This window comes from Myotis myotis, unplaced genomic scaffold (genome assembly GCF_014108235.1).
Source record: "Myotis myotis isolate mMyoMyo1 unplaced genomic scaffold, mMyoMyo1.p scaffold_m19_p_18, whole genome shotgun sequence".
Taxonomy (NCBI): domain Eukaryota; kingdom Metazoa; phylum Chordata; class Mammalia; order Chiroptera; family Vespertilionidae; genus Myotis; species Myotis myotis.
In genome coordinates this window covers 5346359-5361073 of record NW_023416322.1, presented here as the reverse complement: position 1 = coordinate 5361073, position 14715 = coordinate 5346359, and positions in this window count along the sequence as shown.

Below are 14715 nucleotides of genomic sequence, written 5' to 3'. Positions count from 1 at the left end.
AGCAGAACAATTCTATAAATTGTGCTATTTTCCCTGGGAGAGAGCAGAACATTACGTTTCTGCTGCTCACCAGGGAAAGGCCAAGATACTGATGTTTAGCCTCAAGAATAATCCGGCCATAAAGGAAGGCCAAGTCCCCAACGGTGAGGAGCTGCCAGAGGCCACCGTGTCCCCCCTGCTGCGGAGGCTGTCACCGGAGCAGGGAGAGGTGCACCCCCTTTCCAAAGTCTTCCCAGCAAAGGGGCTCCCCCTACCCCTTTTCCACGTGTGTGTCTTACAGCCCAGGTGCAGCAAAAGGCCTCCCAGAGGTTAGGCCTTGCACTCTCCTGCTGTATACCAATCCGTTTTCTCTTCTTCTCTTTTCCCTTAAGAGGCTAGGATTGGATATGTATGAGAATAAGACCAGAGACAGGGACAGCCTTAATGGCAAAGGGAGAGGCTCAGATGTGCTCTGGGAGGGGTGGGGGGAGAGTCAGGGGGGACAGCAGCAGCAGTTGGAGCACCCCGACCACTTCTTAGTGGTGTTTCAGGGGAAGGCAGACCAAGGAGGTCAGGCTCCTTGATGGGGTGTGGGGGTCAGAGGATATCTGAAGGAGCAGTGCTGCAATTAAAGCAGAACGACTACAGGCTGGACCCTAGGTGGGACTGTCTGCTGAGGAGGCGTGTCTAACATACGTAGGTAGAGATGTGAATAGGTGGGAGTTACTCAGAGGCACAGGCATAGTAGAAAAGATGTCCTGCCCAAGGCGAGCTTTCGGGGTGTGTTACATGAGCCAGCCTGGTCTGTGAGCAACGGTAATCCGTTTCTGACACCCATTTTCAGCCCTTTCCTGACAAAAGCAATTTCTGCCTCCGAGCTCCAACTTGGTAGACAATTTGTGCTAAATGGACCAGTTCTCTTTTATTAGGTTTAATGAGGATTTCATTGCCTAAGCTCACGGGAATTGGAAGAGTCCTGCTTCACATGAACAGCCCAGCTCAGAGAAAGAGAGAAGGGTAAAGTTTAGGGGTCCCGGGCAGGGCCACCGAGGTGGGGAGCGGGTGTGTGGAGGAGGAGGGAATGGAGAATAGAGTTAATTAAGGAAAAGTAGAGAAAAGAATGTGAACTAATGACTCAAACATCAAGCTTCGGAACTCGATGAGCCCTAAATCCATTCACCTTCCAGGTGGTGAAACGACCCGTCAAAGGTCACAAAGCAAATTATAGTTAAGAGTAGGACGGGGAGAGAACCCAGGCCTCTTGGCTCTTGGGTCAGGATTTGGCCATGTATCTCACTAACCCCAACTTCCCCGGCCCTGCGCCCCGGGCTTCTTCCAAGAGCTTTTATCAGCAAAGGCCCTCTTATGTCCAAACATCTCTGACCATCGTACAGCTTTTGTGGGGGCCACCGGCCAGCCCATCGGGCGTTTTTAAATATGTCGGCTGAACCCAGGGGGCAGGCAAAGCCAAGCCCTGGAGGCGGTCCTAGCCAAGAGGCAAGGACATCACTCAGTCTGACCTTTCCCGCCCAGCTGCTAGCGGGGTGGATCCCATTTTGTCGCCAGAAACCCAAGGCCCACCCAGATGTGATGTAACTTCCTGTTACTTTGAGTATAAATTAAACTTACTTCCGGTGTGGGAGGGCACTCTGTTCATCTATCAGAGAGCAGATGCCACGCCACACCCAGACCCAGCTTTTCCCTCTATGTCTGTCTGTCTCGTTTTTTCATTCTTCCTTAACCCTCATCGTGTTCTACTCAAGATTTCTTAAACCCCCGAGTTGTCTCTTTCGGCACTGGTCACAGGAAGAGAGAATGTACCCCCATAAGCTTTGGTCTCCTGCTGGTATCAGAGACTCAAGTGCGCAGAGGGGAGGGTGCTAAAGAGAAGGGGGAGTCTCTCGTTTTTGTTTGGCCCTTGGTTTTAGTTTCCCTGGATCCTACTCCCCAGCCCACCGTCTTCTGACCTTTAGCATTCCCCAGTGCTTTCTCAAAGACCTAGAAACACCCATCCTTCGTATCGGACTAGCTTACAGGGTTATGTTTATGTTTGCATCCAAGCTAGAGACGAGATTAAGTGGGAAGCTAAGATTGTGGCCTGAAGTTGTATTAAAGTCACCACACGTCTTGATAGGATTAAGGGTGATGTGAATGGGAATACAAGGGTTAGGCTTACTTGACCCTTATTAAAAGAGGAGCCATTAACTTAAAGTGTAACCCTTAACAATGCCACTCAAACCCTTATAGCCTCAACAGAGGCTTGCTAAGGACTTGGGTGATAATTAATTAATTCATTCATTCATTCATTCGCCCATTTTTCTCTCTATTCATCTTACAAACCTGCATTAAAAGCGTACTCTGTGCCAGGCACTAGGCTAAGCACTTGGGATTTAGTGATGAATAAAGCACATCTCATTGTTCTCCAGGAGTGCATAGTCTAATAGGGAAGGCCAACAGATCATTACAACTGAGCTGGCAGGTGTGGAGATGGAAAAATGCCCATGTTTTTAAAGCATGCATAGCAAGAGTTACTGAACTCAGCTTGGAGGCATCAAGGAAAGTTACCTAGAACTGGGAATTGAGATTGGGACCTTCAGTCAGAGTCTCAAGATTGGCCTTAAATAAGATAGACCCCCCCTCTCTCTCTGGGACTCAATTTTCTGACAACTGTATTATTTTTGCCTTTAGTAAGGAGTTGGGCCCAGCTAGTGTGGCCCAGTGGTTGAGCATTGACCTATGAACCAGGAGGTCACGGTTCGATTCCCAGTCAGGCCACATGCCTGGGTTATGGCCTTGATCCCCAGTGTGGGGTGTGCAGGAGGCAGCTGATCAATGGTTCTCTCTTATGATTGATGTTTCTATCTCTCCTCTCCCTTCCTCTCTGAAATCAATAAAACATATTTAAAAAAAAAAAAAAGAAGTTGGGGGCATCCCTTGAGATGCGTGCTGAGGTGTGCTGTCGTGGCATATAGGGGGGCCCTATCAATGTTGCCTGTTGAGGACTGCTTCTTGAAACTCTTGAGTCCTGTTTCTATGCAGAATTCCTTTCGAGGTCCAGGTCAGGGACCCATTTCCTAACTCTCTGAACATGATGTGGCAGGACTTCCTGTGTGTGACCGTCACTCCCTGGGCCAGTGGTAGTACTCCCTGCTCCCACTGGCTTCCCAGCTTCTGCGCCAGGAAACAGGCCTCGCTGTGACTGCCAGGCAGGGCCTGCTACTTTTGGTAGCGTTTCCTAAACGCACAGGCAGAAAATGCGGATTTGATGTCCCTCCAGTGCCTCTATTCCAGCCGCAACACTCAGCCAGCAATGAGGCCTGGCACCAAGCCCTCCTCCATCAGCCATGGCAGTCTCCCTCCTCTGCCAGCCCTCAGCCTATCTGCTTCTGCCCGCACACTAAGTCCTCCCCGGGGGGAAAGCCCAGATTGAGGCTTTGCAAAGAGACCCAGGGTAGAGGACAAAGTTGCCCCTGATGGGGGGGAAAGTCAGAAATCTGGCTGCTCCTTCAGAGGTCCTCCTTCAAGAAGGGCAGCCCAGAGAGCGGATGGTGGTTTCCCGGAGACGGGGAAGGGGAGAGGGCTGGCATTAATCAAGAGGATTCAAAGTTTCAGTTATATAGGGTAAGTCCTAGAGATCTGCTTACTGTCCAGCATATGCAGTACCAGTAATTAACAATGCTGTCTGGTGTACTTAAAAATTGCAGATCAAAAAGCAACTATTTGTTACATAAGTTTCTTGGTATAAAAAAAATTGTAAAGAGGGTGTGTGTTAAATGTTCTTATAATAAAATAATAATAATAATAAAGGGAACAGGAGAAAACTTTGAGGTGATAGATACGTTTATGGCATAGATGGTGGTGATGGCTTATTTCATGGGCGCATACTTATCTCTAAACTCATCAATTTGTACGCATCCAATATGTACAGCTTTTTGTTCGTCATCAGACCTCAGTCATGTGGTTAAAAAAAATGGCACTAATATAAAAATACATATTTTTTTAATGGCACTGGTTTCCATTCTGTTATTCAAACCAAAGACCTGCCCGTCTGTACCTGACTGCTCTCTCTTCCACCCCGTCCCACCCCATCAGCCTCCAGTTCCTGTTGGTCCCTCCATCTCCTGTCACCATCCTGCGTCCTCCCTGCCCTGCCCACCAGCAATGGCCGCTGGGTGTCTGCTCCTGCCCCTTCCTCACTCCTGTTGTTTGCAGTGGTCTCTCTCAAATTCGACCGCCTCACTCCCTGACCTAAAAGTCACTGGTGTGGAGGTGTCTTGCCTCCCAGCTTCACTGCTCCCCACTATCCCTGTGGCCCCTTATACTCCAGCTCTCTAGGCTTCTCTGAGTTCTTGGAACTGGCCACATATCTCTCCTTCTTGGGGCCCCCGCATGCTCTGTTCCCTCGTCTGCAATGTCCTTTTGCCCTCAGCGCCCCACCCCTGCCTCATCCCCCAGGCTAAGTCCTACGGATCCCTCAGACCTCACACCAAATGTCACGTCTCCAGGGAAGCCGCTAGAACTCCTCCAAACAGGTTAGATCACCTTGCTAGGGCCCTCGAGCACTCTCTACTCCCACGGCAGCATCAATCACACGTGTAATTAGGCAACCAGTGTCTGTTTCCCCTGTTGGCTGGTAAGACCTGGACAGGTGGAGATTGTGTCCATATTGTTCACGCTGTCACCACAGTGCCTGGCACATAGCAGCGTCTTAGGACTGAAAAGAGAGAAAGAGAGTTCCCTGTTCTGAATTCTACTGATAATTTCCGGTAGCAGAAAGGGGGTTGAGTTCCATTTTATAGACTACAGAGCCAGAGGGCTAGCAATTAAACTACAGGGGGAGCGTGCCCACTAACTAGGCATTTGATAAGTTCCAGAAAAGCACTGGAAGGAGAGCGGAAATGGCATGATTGTGTGGGAGGGAGAGATATATTACCTTGAATGTGAAAAAGAAAAAAAAAATCCCAAAGAACAGTGAACAAAGCTATAAATACAACAGTGTCAGGTGACGTCACCTGAGCGCCGTGGCCAAGCCACACGGCCCTAACGTGTATTTGTGCTGAAAGTCACTAGTCCTCATTCCTGCCCGCCAGCCTCCCTCCTTGCCCTGTTTGATGATGGCCACGTTCTGTGTTTTCCTGATGAAACAGAATGGCAGGGCCAGGCTCCTCCTTGGACGCTCTGAAGAATGAAGCTGTCTCTCCACAAATGTCCATTAAAAACCTGCCCTACGTGGCTCAGTGCTTGAGTGTCGACCTCTGAACCAGGAAGTCATGGTGGGGGTTTTTTGTTGTTGTTTTTTTAAATATATATTTTATTGATTTCAGAGGGAGAAAGATAGAAACATCAATGATGAGAGAGAAACACTGATCAGCTGCCTTCTGCACATCCCCTACTGGCGACCGAACCCACAACCTGGGCATGTGCCCACGACCGGAATCGAACCCGGGACCCTTCAGTCCTCAGGCCGACGCTCTATCCACTGAGCCAAACCAGCTAGGGCGAAGTCATGGTTTGATTCCCAGTCAGGGCATATGCCTGGGTTGCAGGCTCGATCCCCAGTGTGGGGCGTATAGGAGGCAGCCGATCAATGATTCTCATCATTGATGTTTCTCTCCCTCTCCCTTCCTCTCTGAAATCAATAAAAATATTTTTTAAAAACAAAACAAACAGAAAAAACCCTGCCGTAGTTCCCCATCTCCTAGAGCACTATGACCACTGACGCCAGGCACTGAAGACATCCAAAGGCCTCACGTTATCTTGGGCTTCAGGGACGGCTTTATTGCCTTCCAGCTTAATCATAAATACCACCTGGTCCCTTATCCTCCAACCTGCTAGTGTTTTCCCAGACACACCCTAGATTTTTACTCCTTATTCCTTTGCTCACGCTTTCCCCTCCATGTGATGTATTTTGGTTTTTTTAAACCATAAATCTCCAGTCAAAACTCCTCATTCAAGGCCCAAGTCAGATGCAACATTTTCACTGAATTGCCTGATGGGATGATGCACTTTTGCCACCAACTCTCCACTCTCCACTCCTCAGGCCCCCTGTTTCTTATGTGTCCAGGCGTGTCTTGTCTGCTCTCAAACTGTGAGCATTTGCCCACACACTGGTTCCTGCTCCGGGCCTGCCACGTGGGAGAAGATTAGAGAATGTTGTCTTCAATCACATAGCCGTCCCTTCCGTGAACTTGTCCCCCTTGAGCATCTACACATGTCCGCACTGTGCTAAGCACGGTACCAGCATTCTTTTCCATCCTCATGATAACAAGGTGGGTGTCAATGCCCCCACTGCCGTGTAGGGAAACTGAAGCAGAGAGAGGTTAAGTAGTTTGCCCAATGGCACACAGCAAGTAAATGTGACCGTGGCATTTCTCACCTAGTCTGTCAAACTCTGCCATGTTTCTTCTATTCCTGGAGCCCTCGGGCTGCGTGTTTTGTGGCCTGGTTCCTATATAATATCCTGGGATTTGCTTTCTTTTGTCAAAGGCACTGCACACACACAGCCAGCTGGTTCCAGTGGGTCTCCCTCGGGTGCTGCGGTTATCAAAGTAGAGTCTTCTGAGGAGGTTTATCCGAGAATCGCTGCCAAGAAAGCAGAGGCACCGGCCCTGTCTGTGTCCTGTGGGCCTTGCCCTCTCCTGTCTCATTTAAATGGGAAAGAAAGCTCAGAGCCAGCAGGAAGTCTGTGAGATGCTCACCTTGCCATTCTCCCCTCTGCTCTGGATCTTCTTGGGTGGTTTTACTGCCACCTCTGTCTAGTCTAAATGGAAAGAGAAGCCACGCTGGATTGAGAGTCTCTCTCACAAAGTATCACATGCTTACTTGAGGGAAGGCAGGAACTAGAAATTACCCAAGGTGGGTGGGGGTAGTGTGGGTGTAGTTCAGCTAGACTGGGACCTGATGCCCTACCTGGTTTGGCTCTGTGAATAGAGCATTGGCCTGTGGACTGAAGGGTCCCGGGTTCGATTCCGATCAAGGGCATGTACCTTGGTTGCAGGCACACCCCCAATAGGAGATGTGCAGGAGGCAGCTGATTGATGTTTCTCTCCCATCGATGTTTCTAACTCTCTGTCCCTCTCCCTTCCTCTCTGTAAAAAATCAATAAGATACTTTTTTAAAAAAAAAAGAATGTTTAGACTGGGACCTGAGTCACGGTCTCCTGCCAGCAAAGGTTGGGAAATGGGGCAGATGATGGTGGGGGAAGCAAGCCAGAGGAAATCAGAAATATTATTTGTCTTGCCCAGCCAGCCTGGTTCAATGGTTGAGCGTCGACTTATGAACCAGGAGGTCATGGTTCGGTTCCTGGTCAGGGCACTAGCCCGGGTTGTGGGCTTACTCCCCAGTCGGGGGCGTGCAGGAGGCAGCTGATCAATGATTCTCTCTCATCATTGATGTTTCTATCTCTCTTTCCCTGTTCCTTCCTCTCTGAAATCAATAAAAATACATTCAAAAAATAAATATTCTTTGTCTTTCCAATTCAACCTCAGCTAAGTCCCCAGGATGTGGTATAAAGCATTGAACAAAATTCAAAATATTTCCCAAGTGATTTCGTTGAAAAATTGCTATTGATATTAATAATTCCTATCTCCCTATTATTTCTCACAATTAAGCTATTGTAAGTGTCATTTATTAAGACTGTTGTTTCTTTCATGTGACTCTGCTCTATTCCACCTGCCCCCATGTCAGGTAGTAGAGAAGCCACAGGCATTTCAGGGGTCTGGATAGTGGAAAGTGAGTTGTGAGTATATTAAGGTTGGATTAAAAGGTTCTGTAATGTGGGTCAAAACCACTTGCCTGTATGGTCATGCTACCTCTCCCGGTGTAAGGTGGCTCCAAGAATGCTCCTGTGGCCACCAAACTGACTCATGCAGCATCCTAAGGTGTAAAAGTAGAACCAGAGGGCCGTGGTGGCGAGGGAGTGTTTGAGATAAATGAAGCCAGGAGCTACTCCATAGAAAATTCTACGGAACACCGAATGCTTAGCAAGTAGTTTGGCTCTCGTTGATGCTTTGTAATGCTGTCACTGTGGACGGAAAGGGGCCTCATACTAAACCTGACAAGCTCAGGGGAGGCCTGCATGCGGCCTTACAAACACAGAGACCTAAAGTAACCACAGAAGATGGTCTGAAATGAAAACTTTCAACTAAAAACTGTTTATGGAAGGTAGTCATGTCCTAGGCCGGTATCTTCCCTGACAAAGATCCATCTTTACCTTAATTGAGCCTCTTTATTGTCTTTTGCATCTACGGTAATATATCCTTGAAATGTCAAAATAGTTTCCTTTTTCCAGACCCCTCAAAGCACAGGCACCGCTCTGTGGAGACCACAAATCCCCTCATTGTCTTTGAGGTAATTGTTGACTGTTAACTATCCTGCACCCACCTGTGTAAAAGAAGTGTGTGTCTATCATTTTACTCTTTATCCAACCCCGGAGGTCTCCCCCTCCCCCGACTTGCTTCCTCCCACCTCCCTAATCTATCACCAATGGATTTCATTTCTCCCACTTCCGTCTCCTCATTTGATTGTAATGTATAAAATAAGGCGCAAAGCTTCCATTCTCGGGAGAATTTTCTCAACCCAATTGCTTCCTGGCAATTGTCAACAGTTTGGCTCAAATAAACTCACAGAAAGTCTTCATAAGTTTGAATGTCTCCTACATTGACACCATACAGGCATCCTCTTAGCTTGTCAGGTTTAGGATGTGGCTCCTTTTTCATCCACAATAACAAGTATTTAGGATTAGTTACAACATGAGAAAACATTAACTGTTCAGAAATCTTACTGCTCAATTATGAAAAAGGTGGCCCAGGAGGTGTGGCTCAGTGGCTGAGACTCAACCTATGAACCAGGAGGCCATGGTTCGATTCCGGCCAAGGCATATGCCCGGGTTGCGGGCCCCAGTAGGGGGCATACAGGAAACAGCTGATGGATGATTCTCATTATGATGTTTCTATCCCCCTTCCTTTCTCTCTGAAATCAAGAAAAATATCTTTTAAAAATTATGACAAAAGTGTACTTTTAAAAAATGACAACAATCCAAAAATTATATATGGCATTGCATATGGCATTTAATCCAATAGGAATGTTAAAAAGTTGACAGACATTTTTAAAGATTATAAAAAATAAATTTTGATCAATCATACTACAGGAAAGTTGAACTATCTTTCTTCTCTATGTACAAAATAATACAAAATTATTATGAAGAGTCAAAGGGTATATAGCCAGAAAAGTGGAAAAAATATGTTTGGGTAAGTCAATTAATAAAAGTAATTTAGACTATTTTTTCTGAATTTTTAATAATGTTTGCTTTGTTAACTTTTTTACTGATTTCAGAGAGGAAGGGAGAGGGAGAGAGAGATAGAAACATCCATGATGAGAGAGAATCATTGATCAGCTGCCTTCTGCACGCCCACCACTGGGGATCGAGCCCGCAACCTGGGCATGTGCCCTTGACCGGAAGCGAAGCTGGGACCCTTCAGCCTGCAGGCCAACGCTCTATCCACTGAGCAAAACCAGCTCTGGCTGCTTTGTTAACTTTTTAAAATTTGTAACTTGCTATGATTCCTTTATCCATTTTAAAAATAAATTTTCACTTCTGTATCTATTTTTTTATTTTAAATTTTGTATTTCTTTTAGGGACACCCCCCCCCCCCAACGTACTGTATACGCTCTTTAGGCCCCATAAAATTAGATTCATCTGTTTACACCATTGTATTTTATTAAGATAATGCTGAATAATAATTAATAATAATAATAATAATGGTGGCAGCACTTTTCCTTAAGTTTACTAAGTTCCCACAGTATTCCAGGTGCTTCACTGTGAATCTCAGTCACCCATCTAAATAACTACTTGCTTTCTCCATTGGAAACCACTTGCTTTCTCCATTTCACAGATGTCAGGTAACCTGCCAAGGTTGCTCAGCTGGGAGGCTGCAAAGTCTGGATACAATTGTGATCGTAAGAAACATTCAAACCTGTAGAGAATTTTTAGGGTTTATTTGAGCCAAACTGACGGCAATTGCCAGGAAGCAAAATCTCGATGAATTGAGAAAATGCTCCAGAAAATGGCAGTTTGTACCCTATTTTATACAGCGGAGAGGAAGCATAGAGGAGTTACATGAAATTCATTGGTGATAGATTGGGGAGGCTGCGGGAGGGGGGGGCGGGCGGAGCGCGGGGGGGGGGGGGGAAGCATAGAGGGGGAGGGGACTGAGAGGGGAGGGGCAACCTCGGGGATTGGATAAAAAGCAAAATGATAGACACATACTGCTTTTCCATAGGTGGGTGTAGGGTAGTTAACAGTCAACCGTTAACTCAATAACAATGGAGTGGATTTGTGTTTTCCGATCTGGTGGGGTCCCTGTGCTTTGAGGGGTCTGGAGAAAGGGAATTATTCTGACATTCCAAAGGTATGTTAGCGTAGATGCAAAAAGACAACCGACAGGCTTGGTTGAGGTAAAAATTGACCTTTGTCAGGGAAGATTTCTGGCCTAGGACATGGACTGCCCACCATAAAATGATTTTAGTTAAAAAGTTTTCATTTCAGCCCTGACCAGTTTGGCTCAGTGGATAGAGCGTCGGCCTGCAGACTGAAGGGTCCCAGGTTCGATTCTGGTCAAGGGCATGTACCTTGGTTGTGGGCACATCCCCAGTGGGGGGTGTGCAGGAGGCAGCTGATCGATGTTTCTTTCCCATCGATGTTTCTGACTCTCTGTCCCTCTCCCTTCCTCTCTGTGAAAGATCAATAAAATATATTTTTTTAAAAAAAGTTTTCATTTCAGACCCTCTTTTGTGGTTATTTTAGGTCTCTGAGTTTGTAGGGCCGCAGGCCTCCCCTGAGCTTGTCAGGGTTAGCACGTGGCCCCTTTTGGTCCCTAAGAGAGAGGAGGCTGCTGCCTTCCGCCCCCAGGAACCCCTCCTCCCTCCACAGTTCCCACTTCCTCTCTTCAATGCTCTTCTCCTTTCCTCCCAGGATCCCCCAAAGAAGCTGCGCCTTCCTTCATGTCCTGTCCTTTCCCCCCACTTCTCCACTGCTCCTGGCTCTGCTTCTTTCCTGTGCTCACCCCTGCCCCAGCCCCCTCCCCCACCCCCGCATCAGTTCCCTTCTGCGTTGGTTCGCTAGGTCTGTCATAGCAAATTCTACAGACCGACCGGGTGGCTTGAACAACAGACACTGATTTCCTCACAGTTCTGGAGGCTGAAAAGCCAAGATCAGTTTGTCAGCAAGAGGAGTTCCTTCGGGGGCCTCTGCCTTTGGCTTCCCAATGGCTGTCCTCTTCCTACGCCTTCGCCTGGTCTTCCCTTTGAGTGCATGGCTGTGTCCCACTTTCTCTTTTCATAAGCAAACCACTCAGCTTGGAGCAGGGCCCACCCTAACGACCTCATTTTAACTTAATTACATCTTGAAGATACTGTTTCCAAATACAGTCACCTACTGGGGTACTGAGGTTAGGATTTCAACATCTAAATTCGAGGGAACACAGTTCAGCCCATAACACCTTCCCTGTTCAGACCAGTCGCCACCAAGTCCTGCAGATAACAAGGCTTCCTGAGGGGTCCGAAGCCCGCAGGCCCCCAGGGTACTTGCTGGTGGAGCTAGAGCAGCGGTTCTCAACCTGTGGGTCGCCAACCTGTGGGTCGAGACCCCTTTGGGGGTCAAACGACCCTTTCACAGGTGTCGCCTAAGACCATTGGAAAACACACATATAATTACATATTGCTTTTGTGATTAATCACTATGCTTTATGTTCAATTTGTCACAATGAAAATACATCCTGCAGATCAGATATTTACATGACGATTCATAACAGTAGCAAAATTACAGTTATGAAGCAGCAACGAAATAATTTTATGTCTGGGGGTCACCACACCATGAGGAACTGTATTAAAGGGTCGCGGCATTAGGAAGGTTGAGAACCACTGAGCTAGAGAATGGGGAGAGCCACCCCCCAGAAGGGCAGGGGAGGCTATAGCCAATGACCCTGGCACTTCCTGCCGAGAAGGAAGAGGACAGCAGTGAGGAGGCGGCCCCAGCAGCTGTCCCGGCAGAGCTGGGTGGGGTGCGCACACCAGAGTCCTTAGACCACATCCCCAGTGTGAAGACCAGGAGGCTCCTTGCGGGAAACCAGCCTGCTCTACAGGTGGCTGCTGGGGGCTGCCAACCTCCTGCTTTGGGCGGTGGGGCCGGAAGCCTTGAACGTGACCCAGTTGGACCCCAGTGTTTTGTGTGACCCGAGTCGTTGGGCCTCCCAGAGGATCTGTTCCCAGCCCAGCACAGGCACAGGCACGGCCATCACAGCAGCAGGCTGGCCTCCCCTGGGCCCAGCCTAAGGGAGACCGTCTGGGCGGCCACCCCATCTTGGACCTGAGCTGGGGCGGCACTGAAGTGGGGGCTTGGGCACTGGCACGCCGCCCTCTGTGCTGACGCAGTAGAGGAAGCAGCAGGTCGCCCTGTACCGGTCACAGAGAACAGTGCCCGCCTGTCCTTCCTGGGCTCCTGCACAGCCTCACCCCCAGGGCACACCCAGCCAGACCCCGCTTTTTCACTCCCGGTTTTGAACATCTGGAGCAAAGAGGCCGCACTGGCGCTGGAGCGCGCCTCGCTGACATCCGCCCAGTGTGAGCCAGAAGGCGGTGATCACCCACCCCTGCGTGGGGACAAGATGCTCTGCGTCAGAAACACGCTGCATCTGCACCCAGATCTGAAGTGCTTTATGGACTCCCCACCCCCCGGAGGAGTCTGGCCCTGAAGCCCCTGCCCCAGACCCTGCACAGGGAGGCCTGGAATGAGGCCCTGTGCTCCGAGGTTGGCATCGAGCAAATCGTTGAGAATGAAGTCAGCTCGAGAAGCAGAAGAGGAAGGCTGAGCTGTGTGGAGCCCCATCAGGAAAGTCCAAAAGCCCCTCTCCCATGACACTGCGGGTGAGGACGGGAAGCTGATGCTGTCCGCACTGCCCAAGGCTCTGTGCTTGCTGACACAGTCCCACCCTGCTGGCCTCAGACAGGACGGCAGCCTGCCCAGTGAGGCTTCCTGCAGGCCAAGCCCAAGAGCTGGTGATTGCCCCGAAGCCACTTTCCAACGCCTGCTCCCAGGACCTTCGCCTGGAAGATGGGGGGCAGGGGGGGGGGGAGCAGGCAGTGGCTCTTTATGCAGGTGAAAGCCCCGCAGCTCCTGGGCCGCTTGAAGCCCAGACGCGCGTCTCAGATCCTCGCCTTGTCCTGAGGGGCTTGGCAGGCGTGAGCCTAGTCTCATGTTTCCGGGGGCTGGGGACCAAGGTTTGTGTGAATTTGAGAATCACAGACAGGTGACCAGCACCTCTGTCCTGCCTGTGAGTGTAGCTGCACCTGCGGCCGTTTCCGGTGCTCACAGAACAAGGTCCCGCCCCTGGGCCTGCCCGTCCTCTCCCGGGGCCACAGGGAGTCCCACGAGCTGCTCCCAAGCTCCGGCCAGGGCTCATGGCCCATGGACTTCTTCCTCACTCTGTTCTTGGAAGAGGAAAACTGCCTTTCTCCTTAAAAAAAATAAAAAAAATAAATAATGGCTAGAATCAGGGGAGTGATCTGTTATAATGAGGTTATTAAACAGCAGACTTGCGGTAAGAGAGTTCACTGGCTGTTGGTGGTCAAGGCCGGCTGCGCAGGGAAAGAGTTGGGGGTAGATTGCAGCACCCCAGCTCCAAGACCTAGCTCCTCCAAGAAGCCCCCCTGGAGAGCTCACCCAGGTCTCCCTACCTGCAACAATGATATGCCTAGTACTAGCAGCTGATGTACCAGAGGCGATAGCAATTTAAGTAATGACCCATTCATTATTTAATGAATTAATGAAGGAGCGTTAATATTATTTCTATTTCATGGATGAGGAAATCAAGGAAACTTACCCGTGAGATGGAAGCAGCAGTGAGGGATTCTGACCCCGATTGTCAGAATCCCAATGACATGTTGTTGCTCCTACAGCAAACCGCCTTGCTGCTTGCTTTGCGCCAAAAGCTTTTTCTTCGTGTTCAATGTTTAATATAAATCTACATGTTTGTCTCCTGATCTGTACACAGGGCCTGCACTCAATAAATGTGAGTTAGTTGAGACTATGGTCCTTGAGGAATCCTGTAATGTATCTTCTTCAATTCTGACGAATGAAATGATGAAATACTCATTCTATCTCCATTCCCTTTCCTAGAACCTAGCACGGTGCAGGGTAACAAACAGGCATTCAGTAAATATTTGTGAAATGTAAATGGCTGATAAGAAGCAAAAGAGAAGTCAAGACTGCATGGAACATTCTGGAAGGGAGGTGTAGCTGCAAGCTAGGCTGGGCCTGTGGGGATGAGCTAGTGGGACAGAGCTCCCCACCAACAGGACCCAGCCCGAGCAGCTTGGCAGCCGAGCTGAGTCTCGGCAGCACTTTCCTGCTGAACTGTTCTGTGGGGAGGTGTAATGTGTCTCTATTTAAAATTAATTTCTCAGAATTGGAGGCCCCACTCTAAAAGGCAGTGCTCCCTCGGTGGCTCCTGGCAGAATTGGAAAGCCGTAACTTCAGAGAGAAACACAATAAACCAGAAATGTCCTCCCCTGTGAGTAAGCAACTGCCTCTCTCCTGCTGCAGAGAACATTTTTCCAGAACTTTGATCACCAAGTAACTGGTTTTCAAGTTCTTTTTTCCATTTGTTAGTGAACTGCATTCCAGTCAATGTCTGTTCTCTCTGATAGATGGGACAGGCAACCCACTTACACCGGAGAACA